The sequence below is a fragment of the Tyto alba genome, unplaced genomic scaffold, assembly GCF_018691265.1.
Source record: "Tyto alba isolate M040663 unplaced genomic scaffold, T.alba_DEE_v4.0 Super-Scaffold_39, whole genome shotgun sequence".
NCBI classification, from domain to species: domain Eukaryota; kingdom Metazoa; phylum Chordata; class Aves; order Strigiformes; family Tytonidae; genus Tyto; species Tyto alba.
In genome coordinates this window covers 4,339,099-4,364,758 of record NW_024881314.1, presented here as the reverse complement: position 1 = coordinate 4,364,758, position 25,660 = coordinate 4,339,099, and the positions used below count along the sequence as shown (strand labels likewise).

At 39.1% G+C, this 25,660-nt stretch overlaps 1 protein-coding gene across 3 annotated transcripts in view; it reads right to left on the bottom strand.

Moving 5' to 3' along the window:
• Positions 1-23,735, bottom strand: part of TEX2 (testis expressed 2) — a 55,693-nt gene extending 31,958 nt beyond the window's left edge. The window contains exon 1 of one of the 3 annotated variants that reach the window (XM_033002551.2): positions 23,606-23,735. The gene's annotated coding sequence lies outside the window, so the exon portion shown is untranslated. Of the gene's footprint in view, positions 1-12,713; positions 12,739-23,009; positions 23,073-23,605 lie in introns of those variants that run through there. The other 2 variants (XM_033002552.2, XM_033002553.2) reach the window with 2 other exon arrangements.
• Positions 23,736-25,660: the final 1,925 nt, after the last annotated feature.

Below are 25,660 nucleotides of genomic sequence, written 5' to 3'. Positions count from 1 at the left end.
TAAAATTACCTTCAAGTGTTCTGAAATTATAGTTTGTCTCTGATGTACCACCTTCCTATTTTCCCCACTAGATGCACTTCTGAGTTCCAGAAGCCCCATGCCACTCCAGCACACTGAAATTCTTCACTCCTAGCTCTCAGTTCCTTCTACATATGATAATGTTTTGTATTTTTTTTAAATAAAGCAAATTTGTAACTCAAGGTCAGAAATATGTAAAAAAATATTAAATAAAATAAGTATGTGTGGGACAGTACCTTCTCTTATATACCTGTTTGAACTGGTCTACAGGAAGTAGAGATTTAAATTGTATTTTATCATGTGTTATCATGGTTTATGGTTGGACTCAATCTTAAGGGTCTTTTCCAACCTAAATGATTCTATGATTCTCTGTAGGCTTTGTCTTTCCAGGTTTTGCAAGCTATGGACAAACGATCAGGATACACAATAGTCAGATACTTGCAGGCAAAAGAAAGCATAATCGGACAGAACTTAATTTTAAATGTTATTCCCCTGAATTCCAGGACTAGATACCCTTTACAAATGTATTTTAGCAGAACCCCAGTACAGCAAGATGAAGTAGCTTCAAATACCTCAATAATGGATAGTATCAAGCTAACTGTTTTCGGAGACATGAGTTAGACTTCTGCAGATATACTGTGTTTGAGATCCAACTCAAATAACATATATATACAAAGAATTTATTACTGTTAGCAGTTTTGCTTTAAGAATGCATCAAAACACTTCAGTAGAGGCAACTGTTCTCACTGATATAGCAATAGTACTTTTTGAAAATACTGATCTCTGATCAGATCAGTGCACACAGGCTGCTTATGCGATAGATACACTAAACATACCTGCCTTTTACATCAATTATATCTACATGTTATTTCAAACATTTTATTGACCCATGAAAATGAAGTTAGCATATATTTACACGGAGGGGAAATATCACACATTCAAACCCAGGCACTGGTTACCATACACAAAGATGGATCAGAAATCGCAAGATTAGTTTTGCCTTTCCGGCCGTGAGGCAGCACTTTATCTTCATTGTCAAGGCAGCAAGTTTACCGCTTCAGTAACTGAATTATTTTTCAGAAGCTGTTAAAATGCTGTAATCAAACTGTCAAGCTGAATTAATGAGAGGTCTTTGCTGACGTTTAAAGAGCAGTTCGGAAGAATGATTATATAGTGGTGAAGAAACGTGCACTTCACAAACAGTTGTGATACCAGATTGTATTATCCAGCAATCCAGTGCCACCTGTTTGTCATCATCTTCCTACTAAAGGTTGTAGCCCTTCATAGTTGCTAATGGAGCTGTTTGTGTAAACATTTTTTAACCTGTCAGTAAAATAAGCTGGGTTAAACATTTTAAAATAGCAGATCTTTGCTACCCAGCTTAACCAGGAATGTTGGAACAGAAGGGAGTATCTGTCCACAACTTCCTACTCACTATAGTTGTTCATTTTATGGCTCATAAATTGTTAACTAGTTTATTCCTTGCTTCTTCTAGCATTTGAGTGCTTCCCAATCAGGTTGTACAGTAGGAGCTGGACTCTATCCTACTTCATGCAAAGCCTCCAGAAATTTTAGTTTTGGTTTTCAGTCCCAGTTCTGCTGTATGCATCAGTGAGCCAGTTTGGGTTCAAAGAACCAAGAGAAGCTTTCACTCAACACCTAACCATTTTTCTGACAAAATGCTTAAGAGACAAAATTCTGTCTCAAGATCAGATTCTGGCTTCAGCTTTTATAATGGAACGATTTTCTTCTGTCCTCCTGAAAATCCAGCTTACATACCAAAGGTGAAGTATAAATAGAAAACTCGCTTTCAGTGATGGAGGTGTAATCTCCCACCCACTTAGGACTCTGCAGATTGCTACCTCTCCTGCCCCATCTGTGGGCCAAGTAGCTATTTACCCCAATCATAAGAACTCTCAGTTATTCACAAGTTTAGATATGCATTTATCAGTCATATCTATATGTAACCTGGTGATTGCTACAGTTGGTAAGAAACTTCGTCTTTCATTTCCCTGTTGAACTAACACACTTGGGAGCCAGCATCATACAGAACTCATGCCTCCTATAGACACAGTTCCATTTCAGGTAGTTCAAACTGCAAATATCCCATTTTTTTTAGACAAGTGTACCCAGATTTACTTCAGAGAAGGGAAAAAACCTGCTACTGGACAAGATATGTATCCAACTCTATTTCCATTTCACTAATGTTGGACCATCAGCTATCACACATTTCTAACATTTTGTGCCAGTTGTGAAACTGCAAGACTAGCAAATCAAAATTTGTAAGTACAAAAATCCCTACACATTGTCCAGGTCATTGAGCCACTATAACACTATGTACTAAAGAAGAAAAAAATCAAAACCACCACCAAAAAAAAATAACACACAAGAGCTCCACTTGCATATGATGCCCGAAGTGTCTGATCCTTTCTCTTCTGCCCATTTGGCACTAATCATGTATCAATAATCTAGCAACACAGGAGAAAAATATTAACTACTCCCCCCCCATGCCCAAATAACATTTCTAGGGTGTTACTTTCAATCAGCTAGAAATTCATGGGTTTGGTTAGCTCTTTAGCACACTATGTTTACACTGTACAGTTAATTACCTTGTGTTTAAACACCAGTTGCCATGTTGTGCTAATGCAGTGCTAATTACCTAAAACAGATGAAGTTTACTTGCACACACCAAATGTACTGAAAAAAGATTTTACCGCTTACTGAACAAGCAAGATGATTCTTTTTTTTAACATCATGATTAAACAGTTAGCACAGAAAGGAAATTCTTGATTAGCCAATATTTGCCTATCCTTAAACATGTTACTATACCATAAATTATGTCCTATAAAAGCACATTCTTAAATTAATACTATCAACAGGGCAGCTGTAAAACATTAACATAATCCAACTGCTTGCACTTTGGCATCCTCAGCCCATGACTTACAAAATAACTCTGTGGTATCCAATGCCCTCAACATCTGGCCCAGTGAAATTTCAGTTGAGGGGACTGCTTTCCAGGAACAACCATTTCAATCTGGGCAATTAATAATTTTTGGCCATCTCTGACCATGCTGGAACTTTCTAAATCAACCCTGTTTATAGGCTGGTTTTGCTACAAAATAGTTCATGCTTTTCCCAAGCACAGCTGTTCAAAGCTGTATCTTGTATCAAATTTTCAAACAATTGGTACATTAAAAACCAGTGCACAATACAGGAGAAATACTGTCATGCTGTTTACTTAAGAGAGCACATGTGTTTTGGCCAATAGCAGATATTCCATTACAGGCATTCCGAGTTTCAATTGGGATTACAACAGTAGCACTCTCTCTACATTATTCCAAGCTTTTAGCAACTCTAACCCCTCTCAACACACCAGATATCCTACTGAGAGTAATTTCTCCCACACAAACACAGGATAGGGGAAATTTTCCCCTGCTCTGAGCAGGCCCATGTTTCCAATCCATTCCTAAGCATGATTTCTCTTTTTTTTATTGTGAAAGATTTGTTTGGGTTTTATCCAAGTAGATGTTGAGAAGCTTTTCCATAGTAAATACAACAGTAACATCCCTGACTTCTTCCGCTGCTACCACTACTGACAACTGTTCGGTTTTGATAACAAAGATATTTTGTCAGGTTCTTGAACAATACTTTTTTACCCCTTAAATCATTCTAACAGATTAACTTACTGGTTTCTGGCTACATTCCCCTCACTGTTTCCCCTTTTTCCTACCCTCTCACAGTTCTTTGAAGACCTGTCGTTCCTATTTGAGGAGGCACAATTCTGAACTGACTGCAGATCACATAGATATTTGCAGAAACATAGGTTTTCACTGATCCTTCTTTTAAAAGCTACAGTGTTCCCACCTTCTCTGGCTTCCTCTCTAGTTTGTTGGGGGTTTTTTATTGTTGTTGATTCTGAAGATGTAAGGTATCAGATTTATTTATGTGGCAAGCAGGTTTCAATCTTATATCCTCAGGCTTCAAATTACTCAAAACATGAACTTTTACCTGGAAGGGAAGGAGGCTGCTTGGAAAATAATTCCTTTCCCCCAAAGGTTTCAACTTCGGATGCTTTTGCAGAGTGGAATGAGAGAGCTGCCAACCAACTACTGCCACCTCCACTTCTTACGTTAAGACACTGCACCCCCATCACCCACACAACAGCAGTTTATAATGCTCACCAACAGGCACTGCTTTTAAGACACTATAACAAACAGGAAACAGCAAGCCAGGCGAACATTGCATGCACGCTGCCTGAGAATAGAAAATATTTCTTGCCCAGCCTCTTCCCACCGAGCAGCGAGGCAGCACAGTGCAGGAGCTAAGGATGCGTTCTCACCCAGATGACAACACATCTCCAGCACGCAGCGATGCGCCTGCTGCCGAGCAGGGACACCCAGGGAGAGGCCAGGTGTTGGGCAGCACTGGGCCAGGTTAGGCCATGACACCTTTTATAAGTGTCACTACAGTAACATGTGCTCTTACCTGCACCAGGAATGACTAATTGGGTGTGTTTATAGAAACAGCAGAGCACCCAAGCAATCTGTTCTTTTGACCAACAGCACAAACAGCCTTCTCCAGAACTGGCAAAGCCTCTTCCTTTTCCCTGCAGTGGACAAACACACCCCACCCTTCTTCAGCTTAGCCTCAGAAACCACCTACTCCACAGCACTGAGAGAAAACACACCATGCACTGAAGTGCCTGCTTTAAACAATTATACTACCAACTTCATAGATAGAGCAAAGCAATTATTTTCACATTAACAATTTAGAAAGCGATTCGACCAACACACAAAAAGCAGCAAACTAGGAACTAACTTAAAAGAACAGATCAAAGTTGCAAACACCATACTTAGTTCAATTTAGCCACATTTACTAGTTAAGGGATATACAGTAGAACAATTCAATGTTTTTCATAACCCTTTAGTTGGAGAAACAGGACAGATTGGGTAACTAAATTCACACATATTGCAACAGCCAACTATCCCAATCACATTGCTATTACTTAATGCACCATCTACACAAAGGAGAAAGGGTACACCATACTAGTAAAACACTTTCACAAAAATCTGCAGCAAGGTTCAAAACTTGTCAGAGCATTTTCTCTGATCGTTGCTTCTAAACAGAGACCAAAAAAAAAAAAGTGTGTCTCCCACAAAACAGAATTCCTTTCCTGCTGAGTCAAGTCTTAGAGGTTATTAAAAACCATTTTAATACTTTCCCCTGTACCTGTCAGTTGTGTCAGAAAAAAAAGCCCTAAATGCTATTCAGGAAGCCACTGATTTCATTACTAATAATGCCATAATTTGATTTCATGCAGATTGCCATCACTTCAAAGGAAAAGATGTTTCTAACTGGTTACTTCTCTGCTTTCCCCAATAATCCTTTTGTGCCATCAGTTTTTCCAACAGGCACCTCCTGCTTTGGCACACTGCCATCCTGTAGACTAGAGAAAAAAAGCAGTTGTTCTTTAGGATTGGTGGGGCTCATTTTTATTATTTTGGGTTACTCGACAGTCATTCCCAAGTGTCAGACTGAAGACAGCTATATGAGTCATACTCTAAACCTATCCTCCATTTGGTAGGAAGGAGTAGTAGTGTATTTGGTTTAGACTACCTTTGGAACATCAGTGTGGTGTGACAGAAGAACTACAGAAGATCGTACATTAACACAGACAGGACCACCCTAATGATGAAGCCGCTGTTCCCAAACCAGGTTAGAAGCATGCTCAATGATTCCCTATTTGCGAATACCCGCACCATCTGATGTGATCTGAAGCTCATATTTGCTCTCAGAAATTACAAATTCTACTTGATTTTCTAGAGACTCAGCCAGTATCTTCCTTTCAATGCTAAGAGATATGTGAGGACTGTTGTTATTCATTATACTTATTTAAAATAAAAAAGAGGTTTCCACATCAGACACAATTCCTTCTATAAAGAGCTAAAAGTCTTCATTTCAGGTCCTTCAAAACAAAGCACAGTATTTAGTGATCCTTATTGGTTACAGTCTTTATTTAAGCAATGTTTTAAATCATAGAAGTTTACATCTCCAGTAATCTGTTACCACTACTTTGCCACAGAATTAGTCTAGAAAGTCAATTCCCATTTAGCTGAGAATGACCTCACTGAAGCAAGACCACAGCTACTGGGACATTATCCATCACATAAATTTCATCTCATTCAGCAGATTTATACCATAAAAGACAAAAAAGGATACAAAACCCAAATTTCAACATCTTTTCCTATCCCCATTCAAATTTCTAATTACAACAAATTACATTCCCCTGGCATCTCCACAAGTTAATGTATTCCATGGTTAACATCTATTATTCCTTTTACAACCACCAGCCATTACTTTTAAATGAACTACATAGAAAGCGTTGGTAATTACTGTCACACAATAGCCCTGTGAAATCTTTGTGTCAGGGATCTAGTTACCCAGCCTGAAGATAATACTTTAAAGCTCACTTTCCAACAGGAAAGTGCTTCACCTTTCAAGTTCATGCAACTGGATTTGAAATATGGGGGGGAGGAGCTGGGGGAAAGAGGAACAAAACCCCAGTAAAACCTCTTTTAAATCTATGCACAGAAATTAAAAATTTTACATCAATATCAAGTACTAATAAAAGAATGTAGTCCAATGTGTTCAACAGAAGGCAACACTAGGATCACAGCCAAAATAGGCGATCCACCCACTATGGACTATAATACACACAACACAGACCTTCCATAGCACATACCTCTAACAGAGGCCAACCAGGTTATCACAACTAAGCTGGTCAATAGGTAAAATACTTCCATCAGGAGTTTTCTGAGCCTCATTTAAAAAAGATGTATATATTTTTGGGCAAAGGCTTTTAATGTAAGAATAAACTAAGTTAAAAAGCCAGTATTTAGGTACACTTAGGAATACTTCAGTGAAAGATCCTAGGCAAGATGTTATTGTCAATGAGATGATACTTCTAATGAAAACTATAAACCTATCAGATATAAATAAAAGGGGTTGTTTACTCAAGTCTAAGACAGAAAGGTCAAGTAAAATTGCAGTGGCAAATAAGGAGTCTTCAAAATTACTGGATTTTTTTTAAAAAAAAAAAACAGGCTCTGCTAATAAGGTCCTTAATTCAAGCTTCTATTTACAATGCTTCAAAAATAATCAAATTGTTTAATGTTAGCCAAGCAAATCTATTCTATATGAACATTTTCCCCAAAGACCTAAGAAAGGTCAGCTACCACATTAGTTTCTCTGCCTTCACTGATAAAAGATTAATTATTATTCTTTCCTTTTTTTCCATGACACATCACACCAAAAATTTCATAAAGCTGCACTAGAGTTTAATTCTGACAAACACAAAAAAGCTAAGCAGTTAAAGGATGTTCAGAAACTCAGAAAAATTTAACTTCTTCCTATTTTATGCTGTTCTGAAGACTGAAGTGAAGCGTTGTTTATAAAAAATTGAACATTTCTCCTAATAGAAGAAATAAAAGAAATTAAATCAAAGCTTAAAACAAAACATGCAATAACTCATAGAGAAACAGTAAACAGTGGGTAGAGAAGAGTCACTTTATTCTGCTACATATTGTGACATTTATTCTTTTAAAAAGAAGAACATATAGAAACACAAAAACACTGAGCTTCCTGCAAGGAGAATGAATTGCAGATGCAGGACAGGCTCCTCATCCTTCTGGCCTGTAACTGGAAGGCCATGCTCACAAAAAGTTGCTTATACTCAACTCAAACTATGATTTTTTTTTTTTCCCAGATTATTCACACTTTCAATAACTTATTCCTCTGCTCTTCATAGTGGATTCAAACTGCACCAGCGTGTAATTTCACCAGAGAATGTTTACTCCCTATTAGCACAATTAGAATACCAATTCTAGCAGATTATACTTTCTCCATTCACGTGTTCTCCTTATATGAGCTGCTTTATTCTTGTTTCTTTATTATTCATAATTGCAAGCAACAAAGCATCTTTTCCTTCCAAAAAAGACTCAACATTAAACAGTTCAAAGGGATCTTTTACTAGTTCCCTAGTTCCCACAACAGAACAAAATAAGAACAAAACCGCAACCAAATCCCCCCTCTCCTCTCTACCACAGGTTTGGGAGATTCAGTAATTTCCTATATCATATATTGTTGTCTTTAAAAAGTACATTCAAATACTTTTTTCAAGGTAACTTGCTGCTGGCATCAATGCTACCCCCAAAATTAATTTGGTCATGAGTGAGCAGAGAAATGCCCCAGAAGAACAAAGGTTTACTGACCTAGATCTGAAACTCCTGCAGTTGGGGATTTAGAAATAAACATTAAAAGAAGAGCATACTCACAGACAGAAAGAGGCAAACTTCTGTCACAGCCAAAAGCCAGCTTTTTCCACTTTTCTCTTCTAGAACTGCTATACTACCTGAATGAAGAACACTCTTCAGAGTCAACCTTGCAAACCAAATGGGAGTAAAAAAATCACTGGTTCATTAGCAATCCTGAGCAATAAATATATAAACTGCATTTGTTCTCTTCTAAAAGGGAAGACAGACTAAATCACAATTCGCTGGTGCTGCAGAAGTTCAGCATCTCAACAGAAAATGTTTTATTATTAAAGAAGTAAAACATCAAAAGCTTACACAGAAAATTATATCCTATTGACAAGGTAAACGGTGAGGTAGAATATAACACTATGCAGCACTGTAACTCCCTCTTGGGGAAAAAAAAAATCAACTCCTCATTAATCTGATGAAAGATTACCTAAAACCTTTGCGGATTAGTCCACAGTTGAAAATGCTGTCCGCATTACTGATTAAATTAAAGGCCACTATAAAATCTTTAGGGGAAATTTTGACTGTCTTATAGAAAAACATGTTTCCAAAATGAAGTAAATTAAGCTGTCTTCAATCCTAAACAAAAAAGGGCTTATCAGAATTGTATTACAGACTCATTTTTCCCCAACAATTCAAATGCACATCAAGAGGTAAAACTGCCTACAAGTAAGTATTCAAGAACTTTTTTTACGTTTACATTTATTTCACTAACAAAAAAAATTCAGTCAATACTCACAGCAACGACAAAGTTAAGACAACCATCATATACCTTCTATATGAAAACAGCAGAAAATATAGTAAAAATAAATTTTCTTGTCCACATGAAGCTCAACAGAGATATACAGATGAGCAGCACCAATTAATAATTCAAACTCTAGGTCCCCATGTAAATGTAGAGATGAAAGATCATTTAAAAAGGAATGGAATCTACAGATTTACAATCCATATTCCAAAGTATCTAACCTGATTTTTTTTTCCCAGTGGATTTTTAATGATTCATCAAATCTTAGATTTCATATGTACGACCATCATTTTAATTTCATGTTTTGCAGAGGATTAGCATGCAAGGTGCTTTAAGGCTTTTTTACCTGACAGGACCAAACAGTACAGTCATGGTTTCTTTATTTCTCAGACATGTTTTCAAAATTAGAGAAGGGTTTAACTAAACAGGACTAAACTATTTAATACTTTAAATTATCAAGGTTTATACCAAGCACACATCCCTAAGCAGCAAAGTAAAAACTCTTAAAAAAAAAAAAAGCTACAGAACCATGATGGACCAGTAATGCCACATATTCCAGAAAGTCACAATGGCAGAGCAGAAAAAAAGCAATAGAAAGGTGAGGAGTGGGGGAATCTCTCCACTCCACCTCTCACAGACCAACTCCAGTGGAGTATCTTTGCAACATTGCACGCATTCAATGAGCCCTCTTCTACACCAGCAAAGTCCTCAAAATTTTACATATACAAGTGTCAGCAGGACTTTTTGCCATCCTGCATTGCTATGCATTTGCAAATCTGTCTTCGCACGTGTATTGGAAATGGATGTCAGTATGTTTCAGCTAAAAGGAACATCTATGTTGTCATCTGAAAAAAGGTTACTCGCACTGATGTTTGTTGGGTTTTTACCAAGGTAACTTCAGCCAGAAACAGCACATTATCTCCAGCTCTTCCAATATAGCCATGTCATTGCTGTTGCCTTTGCAACACCTCTGGACCCTGTGAGAGATACAAGAAATACAGAACTCCCTACAGAATTGTAGATGACTTCACATGCCTTAGACATTGGCATGCCCCAGGTACAATGTAGTCATCATTCGAGGACTATCTGGTTTCTGATCTTTCTCATCCTCCAGCTCTGTTGGTACTTTTTCAATTTTTGGATCCCCAGGCAGTTGGCAACAAAACACAAACAACTCATCAAAGCAAGGCTACTTTCAGAAAGCTTAAATTGTCTATGGGAATAAGGAGGGATGTATCTGCATTTAATACAAATAAAAAAGTATTCATACCTAACTAGAAAGGTAGTTGTACTTAAATAAAAATTAATTAACCTAAAGTACCTAAAGATACATAGCAAGCTACAACTATTAACTCAGGGAACTACCGTTAGAGGGCATGTTGATTATATTTGCTTACTTCCCTGCGTGTCATCTACCTAAGGAAAGCAAAAAGTGTCTTTGATAAATGCAGAAAATGCATTCCAGGTAAAACAGAACAGGATTTCTTAGAAGTTTTTGCAAGCATAATCCCCAGAGGATCCAATGGACAGAAGTGTTTAAGAAAAGTTCAATAAATAGGACTTCGTAACATGCAAGTGTCTTCACAGCTGCAACCAAGTTTGAGAAGTGGCGGGACAAAAGTAATTAAGAAATAATCCAACACAGATGTCAAGACTGTTCCGCAAGGTTTCTTAAAAAAATTGTTCCTAGCAGTCAGAGAGGCAGTCTTGCCAATAGCTCTGTCACTCATTGAGTAGTCTTGTCTGTCACTGGCTTCCATGACAAATTCATGGAGAAAGGTATTTCCAGCATTTCATGCTACTTGGAAAACTGCAAAGGCAAGAAACATAAATCAGCACCACGTGAACAAAAAGCTCTTCATGATCTGATTTTTGGAAGGAAACGGCTTATGGACTAGATTTCCAGACTTTTCTGAAAGCCCTGAGCAAGTAATCATGTTATTTTGAGTTTTGATATTATTAGGAGGGTAAGAAAAATTTTGCTTTATCTTACCTCACTGAAGACTAGTGTTCACACAGCACTTTGAACAAGATCACACAGAATCACTAACTTCTTAAAACAACAATAGCATAGGCTAAGAACCAAGTTAAAGCATCTGAAGAATCACACAGCCCATCTTATCCTAGCAACAAATGTGCAGAGATCAAACTACTAACAACAGCTTCTATGCTTTAAATTTCTTTCACTTCTAATTCATAGAAGGCTAACAAAATGTAAAGTCAACTCTGAAGAAACCTTGTCTTAAGAATAGCAGGAAAACAAAATGTCAAACTCAGAATTGGCAAGTACCAGACATCTCCCTCTGCTTAAGGCAACATTCATCTCATTTCATTCAGATTTATGTTCAACTCAAATACCTACAAACTAAAACGCAAAAGCATTGTAGCTTTCCAACTGGAGAACACAGTGCAGAGTGATGCAGACAGGAGAATACCCAAAAGACCAAAATTTTTCCAAGACTGAAATGGAACCTAGATGGCCCCTAATAACCTGAATTTCTCACATGCTAAAAAGCATTGTGCTATTAAAGAAAAAAAAAAAACAAAAAAAAACCAACAAACAACACAAACCCAAACACACAACACAGAAACATCTCAAAGAACAAAGTCAAACCTCAATGAGGAAAGATATTAAGTGAGGCCCAATTAAAAATATTAGGACAGACAACGCAGACTTTCCCAGCTTCCCAACTAACTATCAAGACATAAGAGGTCTCTGGGCTTTTTCAGCTTGTTAAAAAGCTTCTAGAGCCTTGCAACTGTCATACATTTCTGCATTTCTCAAAGATTAATTCTGCAGTAAAGACTGGTTTAAGCATTTTATGATTAAAAATACTGGACTATGAGAGAGACAGACACAAAAAAACCCCACTCAAGTGCACAGGGCTGAAGCAATCATAAAATTCCTAGTCATTCTATAACAGTACATTCAAATATTTCACGACATCCACAAAAGTATTAAGGCAAAAGAAGTGGAAGCATGTGGCAAAAGCATCCATATGTAAGTTTCCATTTAAATATGTGTTTTCTTATTTTTAACACAATGTTTATAACTCTAAACATTTAATGGTGTAAACTTACTGACAGACACTGGCAAGACTCTTCTCTGGACTTTGTTATCCAGAACATGAAAGAGGTTCCTGCCAAAAACAGGCACTACTAAAATTGAAGCCACTAGCTTGATTCGCATTCCCCCTCATTTCTTGCATTAGACACAGAAGAGACCAACAGTTAATGGATCAGTTTAATATATTAAAGCTTTCTGCTGGTCTGGGGTTTTATTTTTTCTTTTTTCTCCCCAAGATTGAGGTAACTCCTATTTCTAAAAGCATTTTAATTGCAACATATGATAGGTCAATTAGAGATTGCCTGACCTTAACAGCTGCTTTACAGGTTTGACTCTTATTGAAATCAACTGAGTCAGAAAAGGATGAGCACCTCCCAGAACTTACTTTTTTAATCCTAATTGCTAAGAAACTATGGCAGGTAGATACATGAAAGAAAAACAACTTCGCTAGCAATCTGAATTAACAGGATAGTTTTACGTAAAAGTAGATATAAAGACACAGTATTTCTCATAAAAAAAACCTAAAATCAGGATACTGTGATGACAAAGTCAGGTCCTTACATACCTTAAAGCCCTTTTGTTCACACCCTTAAGCAACAAGAATAAGAGAGGATCCTTCCTACTCTGTTGTTCTCTCTCAAAATGCAGGTACTGTTAACACACCTAGAAAAATAATTTGTCATGTGAGTATTCTCAAAAAATCAAAATAAGATTGGGAAGAACAAAAACACTGCTCTCCTCTCCTTTTGTTCAGCAGCATGGATCTACCCCAACATGGTCTTTCACTGTGTGAATGAGGCCACAAAAATAAAATTTAAAAATAAAAAAATGTCTTTAAAATGTTTAAGTTAGTTAACATTTTTCTGAACTTTTCAGCACTCTTTGAAAAGTGTTCTCACTGCCTCTGGTGGAAAGTAGTTTCCAATGATCAATACTGCAGGAAGTAACAAAGACAGCCATTACTCATTCTCTCTCGGCTCATAAAGCAATTATTTTTTCCTATATGGTATAATTCACTCATATAGCATGCAAAAACTCACTTAGGTCCTTATCTTAATGGAAAGTAAACCTCAAGTAGACTAGTACGATGGGACAACAGCTGTAAATGAAATAATTTCTCCAGGTTTCCTTATTTCAGAGATGCACATAATAAATTCTGATCTGCCACAAATGGAGCTGTAAAACAGGCATGCAGATCTCACTTTTGCAAATGTTAATCAACACAGTTGCCTCCAGGAATTTCACCTGACAACCCCCCAGGCTAAAAATTAAAAGGTCAGAAGATGGGTGTCAATGCATTCCCCAATTCCTAGTTGCCTGCTGAATTCATAGCACAATATGAAGAAAAGAGGTTTAAAAAAATTTTTTTAATTAATTTTTAAGAACCACCCCAATTTTACTTTAAATTCAAGTATTATTCATGCAAGCTCTCTACTATCTTTCTCCTTTGTAGTCACTTCCCTATAAAAAAGGGCTAAAATCTTCCCTTTCTCATTCTATGATATTTGCTACTCAGTAACCTGGTATTACCAGTGCTATGTTTGTCCAGCAAATGCCTTCAGCACTGTAAAAGTTGCTACTACTGCAGAGAAATAATGTTTAGAATATCACCTACTTGGTAAAACAGGTAAGAATAAATGTGCTCCACTGTATGTAGGTTACATTTTGTGCACACACATGCACAGAAAGGGAAGTGTCATTAAAGTAGCTTCAAGGAAATTAATTTTAGGTCATCAATTTTAAGGTCTTGATTTGCTGGGAGATAAAAGAACAGCAAAAGCCACCATAAGGATTCAAAAGGGCAAAGGGAAATAAGTGTCTTTGAGACATATCCTGACTTGTTTAATTACGGCATTATGCAGACAATTCTAATTTCAGGTATATGGCAATGTTCTTACATACATGCTTAATAAATCCACCATGCATTTGTTTATCAAATAGAGGCAAACATCTATACAAGCTCTGAATTTCATACACTGTTAAGTTTTCGAGCACATACATACTTCCTCATACATCCACCGTACATCAGGGGTGTGGCTGTTTAAGGGAGGCTTTTAATTGCTAAGAGAGGTCAAGTCAGAGGAGGCAAGCATGGGTGGCAGCTACAGTTGTCTTCCAGGATAAGGTGACAAAACAGTGATGACTGAAGCGTGTGGAAGCTGCACCCATCCCTAAGGAGCTCTCTCTGCCATGCTATATATGATGAAGGCTTTAGAGACAAGATTGGTTGCTCTTTTGGGGAAACAAACGAGTACAAGTGGCAATCTAGACAGAGGATGGAACTCTTTTCACCTTGCATTCATCACCACACCACAAGACAAGCTCCACTCCATCAAATCACAGAACAGATTCCACACCCTCTCAAAAGTTCTCCTGAACTCCATGAAAGAGTCAGAAGTGTGATGATAACAGACAATGCCATCTTTAATAGTGTGAGATCTGAATGGATGACACAAATCAGCATTTATTTGGCTTGGGGTATTGGAGGAGGAGGCCTAAAAAGCCACTGTACACACCATACCATTTTGTGACTAGAAAGAAATTTGCAGCACAGTCAAGTCATCGCAGTTTTCATTGGTAAATACACCACTTAGTGCATCCAGATGCAAGAAGCTGATTTTAAAAAACACGTCCTGAGAAAGTAAAGTACTAAAACATCACCCATGGTGCAGCACAGTGATTTACTCACTTTTATCATTTTAACTGTGAAGGTTTAGCTTGATTGAAAGAATAATAAATATCTAGCTAGAATTTTTTAAATCTGACCAATGAAAATGAAGCTGTGTTGTCCCAACTCATCAGAAAAGCAAGGGTTCGTAAAATCTGTTCAATACTGAAAAACAATTGCCAATCCACTTCTCAGAGGTGTATGACAAAAGAAATGGAGATCTGTACCACCAAATATTTATGCTCTTAAATACACCTCTTAATCTTTTCAGACACTCAGAGTTTTCTACAACTATCAGGCACAGATCTTCAGCTTGCTTGCAACCTCTAGACAATGTTAAGACATCTTGAAAAACTTGGCCTTATGTCATAAAGGGGATCATAGCTGGAATTACAAAACAGGAGACAGTTTGCATACATAGCTGGTCCTTGCTCCATCCACATCTCTTGTTATTCACTAAAATAATATATAAATAGAATAGTAGCATTTTTTTTTTCCATAAAAATACTTCTGTAAATATGTTACACATTTGCTCAGAAGGTTTATTAAAGACCTGGCAAAGCCTTTATTAACTAGCACATTTTTGAGTTGACAGACATTTAGGATTATCTCCCCCTTAGTTCTTTCCCCTTCTCCCAACTCATTTGATTAATACTTCAAGTCAAGTTGAAAAGGAAGAAGTGTGAAAGCGATTAGATAAAAAGAACTGCTGCTGAGAAGGTCTTATAAAGATAAGCCTTATCAAACTTCACAGCAGTTACAAACAAGAGAAAAAACGTATGGGTCACTTTCATTTACCACTGAAACACATTTAATTATGCGTTCAACCCCAAACATTACACAAGAGTATTAGGAAAGAAAGTGAAGCCCCTCTGGGCAACAGAAATGACAGATATGTATTAAGCAAGCAGAATGGAAATAACCAGCTTGGAAGGCATCCAGAGCAGAAATCTTCACCTTGCATTGCCCACTGTCAGGCAGGGAGACAGGAACAAGAGGTGGGAGGTGAGCAGCAGGCAGGGAGCAGAGGGTATGGGAATGCTCTTGGGAATTCTGTGACTCGGTTGTGAGATAATTGTTCCCAGCCTCAACTAGAGGATCCTCTCAGAAACCTGGCCGAGCTCCGCGCAGGCAGGTTCTCCATACTCAGAAGTTTCAGAAGAGAAGGTAATACAGCATACGGCAACTAGAAGCCAAGAGACCAAGAGCACCAAACTCAGACGGCAACTTCCAGCGTCTGCTTTTAGTATCACACATTAAACAGTATTTCCTAATCAAGCTACCACCGTAAGGAAGCATGACTATCTCCCTTCCTCTCAAAGCCTCATACTTTGAGCCTGTCTGGGCTCATAAAACAGACATTTTTATTCCCTCAGTCTTAATCCTGACTTTCAGTGAAACAAAATTATTTTTGTACCTCTATTTAATTTCAGATCAGAATTTATGACAGCTTATATCTACATTTCAGTCCTCTGACATCTGCTTTGAAATTCCCAGTATCAAAGGATAGAGTAGCTTGGTTTGCACTTATATTTTTGCAGACCTGTTTTACAACTGAAGTATAATTTGAGCAGAACACATGAAATCCAGAGTAGAATCTAGAGTCTTAGAGCTCTCAGTCCTCTGCATAAGCTACTAAAACCCAATATATCAATTTTCCGGACTCAAACAGATCCTTTAGAAGAGCACCCCAATTCCTGAATATGCATTTTCGTATTGTTTTAAGAGATCCTCTCCTAAACTTGACCATCTCACCTTCTCACAGCCTCAAGATAACAATCCTGCATTTATAGGTTAAGTGGTCCAGGACATGCAATACATTCACCAGCACTAAGGGACATTCTTCTGTAATGTTCCTGTCATCCAACACCAGTGGGGTCAGAGAGTATAACAGTTTATAAACCACAGAGACACTGGGTAATGAATATTAAAGCCCAGTTCATACAACGATTCATTTGTGCTACCCTCCTTGCCTTTATGGGAAAACACCACTGTTTACTATGTTTTATTGATCTCCTAGTATCCTTTGTCCATCAGTCGCCTTGTCTTTTAGAACACTAACTTAACTGCTGTGCTATGTATTGATTTGGACTTTGCACAGCAAAATAACACACCTTGCTGTTTGAAAAGGAGAGAGTTAAAACAAATAGGAGAGAAAGACAATGAACAGAGAGCTAGGAATTCTGAGAAGCTGGAAGGCAAGACAGACAAGATCAGAGAATAAACCTTTTTTTACCATTATATTCTCATGTCTCTCCAAAGACACTAATCACCAGCTTCATCAGAGACAAAAGTTCTGAGTACCCAGAGAATAAAGGAGACTGGTAAATAACCTGACACCTTAGAACTCCTCTCCTCCCAGGGGATGAAGCAGGAAGTAGAAACACCTGAAAAACTTACAAGCATTACTGCACACTGCAGATATTTCAGCCACTCTAACCTACCCTTGTCAAAACTTGCTCCTCTGCTTCCTCTCTCCCAGGATTTCCAACAGGGGCAAGACTGACCTTGGCTAATGAGGGAAGTTTTTAAGCAACTCCTCTCAGATGTCTTAATTGAGCAATTTCAACTTAGGCACTTGCTTTTTATTTTCCAGAGATACTGGTCATCAAGGACTCCATTAAAGGAAATAGTGATACATCTGTTAATCGGGTCTTAAAAGGGATACCTCTGTAGCCCTGGGGATCCAAAATAATTCATTACTCTAACAGCCTTGCTTCACAGCAAGAAACTATAGAGAAGGCAGATAGCACAGGAAAAACAAGAGAGGCAAATACTACGTTACAGAACTAGTCTGATTGGAAGTACTACACTACGTTGGGCATACTGTTACTATGCTTGCCAAAGAGAGAGGGTTTTGCTCTGTAAGCATACTCAAAACTCATGAAACTATGTTAGCATACAGCAGTCTCCAGTGCAAAATGATTCCAATAACAGACTTGTGTGAAAGAACCTAAATATCACATTAAAAGACTTAACACTTAATTTGCCAAGTAACTAGGTACTTTCAGACCTACACTATGCAAAGCTTGGCCCAAACCCAAGCAACTATATTCACTTCCAGTCCTTCAGGAGGCAATATTTAAGTGCTAACTCCTCAGGTGGTTAAATCGCAGTCCTCACAATGCTCCCCAGGGAACAGGCACACAGAAGCTAGGGACAAGAAATGTAAAATGTTACTAGCCAATGTGCAGTCCTCATGTTTTGTTGCCTCAGGCTGGATATGGGATCTTGAGCAATAGTTATTAACTTTCTGCCTTCAAACTTCTGGACTTGCCATGTCAACAGAAACTTCAAAAAAAAGTTAAACTGTCCAAGAACAGATAATTCACAAATCTGACAAGAATAGGTCACATGACACAATAACTGGGATTGTGTCCCACACATCCAGAAAAGAAGCCGAATTCAACCACTTGTGTTACCAAAAAAAAAAAAAACAAAAACCAAAAAAACAAAAACAACCAAACCCCTTCACTGTGTGGATCTGAACCATTTACCACAATCCTTTACAAAACTGAAACAAGTGGTACATTTTTTTTTTTTATAAATCGGTAATCAACAACAGCTTCACACATACCATAACGATATGCATCAGTACACTGAAGGAATAAATACAGAATAGGAAATACTAACTGGTAATCCTAAAACTTTCACTATTTGCTGTAGTGCCCCTGAAGGCCTTACAACTTGCTTTTACCCTAAAGAGATTTCTGAGAGGCAGACAACACTGTACTTTGCAGTTTTGCCTTTGCTCCCTAAATGTTAAATACTGCTTTTCCTCAAGCCATCTATGATTGTGTTACTCAGCTGAATTTAGAAAAATTGTTCCCAGATTGCACATATCTTCAAATTTGCAGTTTCCATTCCAGTCTGCAATAAGCAAAAGATTTTGCAAATACAAGCTCATTTCTGTATTCTATGTCCTCTTCCAGTAAGCTTAATGAAGATAGTGCCTCCCCTACAGACCTGCGCAATATAGGCATGAAGCAACAACAGAAAACACTTAGAAATAGTGAAGCAACAATAGCAAATACTTAGATAACTGTCTCCATGTCACAAATTTCACCAATTTCTCAAAAATACAACAGCCAGACAGGAAAGAGCATTCTGAAAAAACAAGAGACATCAACAAAAAGATCCCAAGCATGAAGAAGCCTCTCATACCTGGAGTTTGTGAATTGTTTCCCACCAGTCAAGTCTCAGAAGAGTTCTCCAGAGGACCTCTTTAAAAAACAATCAAAAAAATATTCCTGTCTAACCTAGCTGACTAATCTCATTTTTCGCCCTCTCCTTCAAACCCCTTCCTTCCCTCAATACTAATGCTTAATCCCACAGCATATACAGTTGTGTGCTTACTCCTCAGAACATGGATCCAGCCTTCCGCTAGGAAGAAATAGCAAAAGATGTCCATGCCTCCACATGAGGATGGCTTGAGAGCTATGAAGATGCACCACTCTGCTGTAGTCCTTTCTCCCACCACACTGAGCAACTCATTCTCCAAAACACTAGCATTAAAGGACTTGTATATGGCACACTACCTGAGAAATTGCTATCATAAAACAAAAGGGAGATGAAGATGGAACTAAGTTAATTAAATACCCTGTTTTAACAGTATAGTGTACTAGAAAGCATGTACCTGATACACAGGTATTTTCTATCTACAGCATTTCCTATCTTCAAAGTACACTGCTGAAAAAATCAGAACTAAAAGCCCATACAAGATCTTTCTTTACAGAATACATATTCGTCTTGAAGAGCTGATAAACATGGTTTCTGTAAATCCAGACAGGATGCTTGAGTAGATACCTACAGACACAAACACCTATGTCAAGGCCTCACACATACATAATAAAGGCTAATGCTATCTTTTGAACATACTTCAAGAGAATTAGTTCACGTAAGTACCACTTTTTTTCATACAGACTGTTTTTGCACTACATCACACTGCGAATGTGGTAATTTTCATGTAAGACTAAAAACTGTTTTCTTAACAAAACTTTGGTGAGCTACAAGCTATAGCTGTAACAGCTGCAGATGTCACAGGGCAAGAAAGAAGAGACTACTCAATGTGAGCAAGCCTTCACATCAACTTAGCTTTATAAAACTCAGGAAGACGTTAAAATAGCTGAAACACATTAATAATCAAAATGGCACTTGGAATAAAAGTTTTTTTCTGCACACAAAAAGTAGTGGAGCAGAGAGTCAGACTTCAGGAATCAAGTCTAATAAAAATCAATAAAGGTACCAAACTGCTCTTCATCAAATTCTGTTTTAAGTCTCTCCTTTGTCATTATGCCTTTAAAAAGCTCAATAATTGTATTATTAATGTGCTAAAATCATTGCCTGTTCATAATTTTTCATTGTTTTCTTCATTTAGTCATCTGTTGTCTCTTGAAATATAAGCTCTTTAGGCAACAAAGCATCTTTTCCAATCTTTGTACAGCGCCTTGGAAAACAAAGTGTTCCATGAATAGGGTTCCTAGACATCACATGCCAGTGCAAATAAGTTGCTTTCCCCACAAATGTAAGTGAAAGTTTAAAATACAATAAACAACTTGCTTATTACCTGGAATTTTAAAATATGACAAATATGCTGCCCTACAAGTAGCCTGAGAGTTACTTTCATGCTTTTCATTTCTCCTCTATAACTGCTGTGGAATCACAAGATAATTTATGTTGAAAGACACCTCTGAAGCCAGTTTTGTGCAACCACTTGCTAAAAAGAGGATCAACTTCTAGCCTTATATCGAGAAGAGGACACCAGGAATAAGGTCAGTTGCATGCAGCATTGCAAGTTTGGTTCTGACCATCAGAGATCTTGGGTCATCAATGTGAGACAGTATATCAAAGTTTAGACAACTTTCCATGGAGGCTTTTCTTTGAACAGGTCTCTCGCTCTCTAGGAGGCACAAAGCCAGCACTGCCTTACTTAACTCCCTCATTTGTCCCTTAAGTGCTGTATTCTTCAGCAATCCTGACACATGGTACTGTTCACTCAGTATTTCACTATTCTATCATCCTCCTCCTTGAAATCACAGCACATCCTTTCTAGTGTCCACTTTACATTACCTAGAGTAAGAAAAACCATTGCTTATCCCCTTTATTGGGCACACGTGGCATTCTTATGCATTTCCAGAGTTGATTTCTACTCTGAATACATTTCTAATATCAAGTACACAGTCATGAAGACTCACAGTATTAACTCTTATCTTTATTTCTCTAATCTCTAAGTCTACATTATACTCTGATTTTCCAACACACATTGTCATCTGATTGTTTCATTTAGGGTAGTAAGGGCTTCCAGAACATGATGCCTTTATTAAGTAAAAGGTAAGTGTTTTAGAGCACACTGAATTAACATTACTACTTACTGTGGACATCTGATATCATAATTTCTAGTTTACCAAGGGAAAATAATAAAAATCCAGAGATTTGAGGGACTTTTCCAAGCTCCAGGACTGTGTTTAACACCAGAATTTACTTACCCTCCTCTTCATTCTTTTTGATATCTACAATTTATGCTAACAAACAGCCCTTATTTTTCTTAATCTCTTGGGCAGGTACCAGCTACACTCTGCGCACTCAGCACCACAATTTACTCATATCATGTAACAGGCTAGAGCTCAGTCCTTGATATCGCACAGATAACAGGACAGGGGAACAACAGCACATGAAACACACCCTTATGTACGTTCACTGCCATGCTTGGGACTGGTCACCTGCACACTCACACAATATAAGGTTGGTGGCCTACAAGAGAAGTCTTCTGATCTCATGTAATGGATTTGGTTGAGTTCGCACAGAAAGGTGAGGTTAGAGCAACACAATCCCCAAATCTATCAACTAAGAAGCTGTCTGAATACAACAATGCATCTTCAGTCCTCTAGCTACATGATTTTAAATTTATTTCAGTTACATTAACCTTTTATTTACTAGGTAGGTTTCCCTATCTCCCATTACTTTGGTTACACATCTAACACAACAACTGGCATTATACATTCTGTCTAGGCTTCCTGCTCCACATTCTTTACTTTGTAAACAGCTGTCTTATAAGTTCTTTAGTTAGAAAGAACTAAGCATTTACTATTAACATTTGAAACTACTAAGTGTTGTTTTCATGGAAAAAGAAGTATGTAATGATTATATGTACTTTATTGGGCTGAGTCTTTCCTCAAGTCTTCTCTGAAATAAAAGTAATATGGGTCATTTAAAAAAGTTACTTGCATGGACCAAAAGTAAAGTTGACAAGAGAAGTACTCAGTTTACCAATACAATTCACAGGGGATACCATACCACAGAAGAGTCCAGTATAAGACATCTCTGAGCACAGAATTACCCATTTGGTACTTTGCTCAAGAGAGAAAGCGCCTTAACCTGCCCTGCCTTAGAATTGCTACCTCAAACTTCAGCACCTACTTGGAGTATTATTAATTGCCACTCACAACAGAACAGCTTGTTGAATCAGCTTTGAAGACAATCAGAACAGTAAACTCTCATATATCATAAAAGAACGTTATGTCAGGAGCCTTTAAAAGTCACTTCTAACATGAAAAAGATTAGTTTATTTTGCTTAAGTTAAACTGCTTTTGCCTCTAATTTAGCACATTTTCAATTCAGAGAAAATTGAGACAGGATACTCACACTGCCTGAATTTTATTCACGGTTTAGGAATATGAAGTTATTTTAAAATGTAATTAAAAAAAAAAAAAAAGAAAAAAAAGAAGCTACATCTTCTTGTAAAAAAATATGCCCCTGAGACTGTGAGCCTGGCTTGTTTTTCTCAAGTTATGCAGGCAAGATCATCTTGAAAGAAGTTGTGTGAAGACAGAGGAGTATGACAAAGCATCTTAACAGAAGATAATCTTACAGCACTTAAGTCTTACACTAATTTATCTTAGTTACAATATGAAAGTTACATCCAAAAGTTTAAATTAAACTTGGCTGTATATTTAACTCCCCTAAATTACCGGCAGAAGTGCCTTAAGACATTTGCTGACAGATACAAATCATCAAGAAGTTGAGCACAAACATTTAGAAGGAACTTTAGCACATGCTGAAGAGAGAGATTTAGACACTGAACTGCAACAGAGAGGCAAAATACAAATGATACTAAGAATTACAAAATAAGCAGAAACTAAAGAGCTGACACCTAAGACAAGAGGAAACAGTTTTAGCAGAGAGAAAACCTCTCACCTTTGATACTGAAAGCCAACTGGAAATCCTGCCCCCCCAGTTCCAACAAGAATAAACGTTACCAGTTACCACCGTTTCCTCTGCTGCTTGTTTTTAAGGGATCGCTTCTACTTCAGCAGCGCTCCTGCCAAACTGCACACCCTGCCCCAGCCAAACCTTTATCTCTGTTACACTGATGGAAGGAGGAAGTAACTCCATCCCGCCCAACCTTGCCCCCCAGTAAAAATAAACCCTGCGGCCAGCCCCGCCTGACCCGGCCGCCCCGGCCCAGGCACGGCTCACCCAGAGGCTCCCGCCCGAGCCCCGCGGGCCGGCACGGCGGCGGGACCGGCAGCAGCGCCCGCCTGCCCCTCACGGCCGCCATCACCCCCCGCCCGGTCCCGGGAGCCGCCTTCCCCCGCCCTAGGCCTGGCCCGCCTCCCTTCGCCGCCGGACTCCCCTTCCTTCCAGCCCCGCGGAGCCCGGCGGAGCCCGGCGGGCTGCCGCGCCTCACGCCGGGCGCTGCGGCGGCGCTTCCCGCCCCGGCGGGTTGCGGCGAGAGGCGCTGCCGGGCGCGGGCCGAAGCGGCGCGATGGGGCCCGCCCTGCCTCGCTTACCTTATCCGCGGCTCATGGCACTGCCCGGCGCGGCCCCGGCGTCCCCCGGCCCGCGCCCCCAGCGCCGCGCCGGGCGGCAGCAGCGGGGGAGGAGAGGCGGCGGGGCTGCCCGGCGCCGCCAATCCGGGCCCCGCGGTGGGCCGGGCCTGCCGGAGCCGCCGCAGCGCCGGCCGGAGGGGCTGGGCGGGGCGCGGGCCCGCCGCGGGCGGGGTGAGGCGGGCCGAGGCCTGGCCGGGCGGGCGGTTGGGGTCGGAGCGTTGCGGGCGGGAAGGAGGGGCGGCCGTCCCGAGAGGGAGGAATCGCCCTTTCCCTTCGGGCGGGCAGCCCGCTGCCAAAGTTTCAGGCAGCCGGTGAGAGGTGACGCAAAGAAACGCCTCCCCAAACCGAGTAGCCGCTCGGGGAAAGGGTAAACGGCCAGCACAGGGACTGGGAAATTACATCTTCTCCCCGTCTCTTGGAAAAAGAAGCGCCCCGGTGGAAGCGGGGGTGGGTTTGTGAAGCCGTGCTGTGCCGCCGGTGCGCGGGTTAAACCTGCGGGTTCTTTCGGTGATGTGTTGACCGCATTTAGAAGCGTCCAGTTTCAAGAAACGGCGTTTAGCTGGGGTTTGTCTTGTAAACGGTGTAGTGGCTCTGCAGGTAAATGTTTGCTGCTGTCGTCTCGGAGTCAGTTGTCTGGTAGAAGGATCGGCTGCTTGCAGGAAATGTATGTGCAAGCGGACCAAATAAAGCGGTTTGGTATCAAGACTTACACAAATGGTCAAAAATTAGCAGTTACCCAAACAGCTAGACAGTTATCCTGGGAAACATACCGTGTCAGTGGTTCTTTTATTTATTCTTCATATTTCCCAATTTGAAGCACACTGAGGAAAATCTCTGTCAAAAGGTTGTTTCCCCAGTAATGTCTAATGCAATAAATTACAGCCTTAGCACTGCTTTTACCCTTCACTTAATTGCTCTTGCTTCTGAAGTCAGCTAATAATGAGATTACATCTACAATGGGTCACGTTGATGTCAACTTTAGCTACTGAGATTTCTTCAGCTACCCCATGGATTAATTTGGCTGTATGAATTCACATCTCTTTACATCAACAATTTCAGTTTGAATTAAAACATGAAGAACCCTACAAGATCTCTTAGACTCTCTTTATTTCATACCAGTGTTCAAATTTATGATAACTTATGAGGTAATAAGCAAAAGTTAATTTATTTACTAGCAAACATTTAGTGGGATATGTGAGCAGAATTCAAATTGCTCCAAACTAGTTAATGCAAGGAGCCAAATCTACAATATTAATTTTCAAATAATTCATTACCTGATCTACAGCTGTAGCTCAGCCAGTGTGTAGGTTCCTGTTACACTAGGCATTATATATATGGTAGGTGGTAGGTTTTGCACTGTAGTTCAAAAGTAGGAGCAGGTAGTACTCATCCTGCTTTTGTCTTTACATTTCAGGGACAATTCAGTGCTTGGGGGAGAGATTTATCACCAGGCATCTTTGAGTTCTTTAAGGTTCTTAATAGCTGTTTTTAAAACCAGGATTCCTGTATTTAACTGTAAAACCAGAGGTACCGAGAGTAGTCAGCACCCAGCAAAATCTGCTTCACTGAGGAAAGACCTGAGCTCATCAAACGGAAAGCCAGATCCTTCAAGCTGTTGGATGTCCAAGAAGTAAACTCAGCAGTCTTAAATCTCCCCAAGTTGAGGGAACCCAACAAAAGACTGCACTGTGGGAGCATCACTGCATCACCTTTATTCTGCAGTCTTTTTTTAATAAAAAAGGCAGCATTATATTTTAAATACATGTACAAGTGTGTACAATTATCTAGGATAGGTTTCTTTTCATAGCTGTCGTATATAGGCGGACCTTTGAACCATTATAGAAAGCTGATGTTGATGTTTCCGAAGTCTGAAGATAAGATAATGGTTGTTTTCTTAACAACAGGTTTTCCCTGCAGAAACAGAGACTATGGCTGAAACTGTGACTGATGGGTTGGTTTTAGCTGTGTTAAACTATAAACAGTTCACTAGAATTTCTGAAGCTTTTTCTGCCCTCT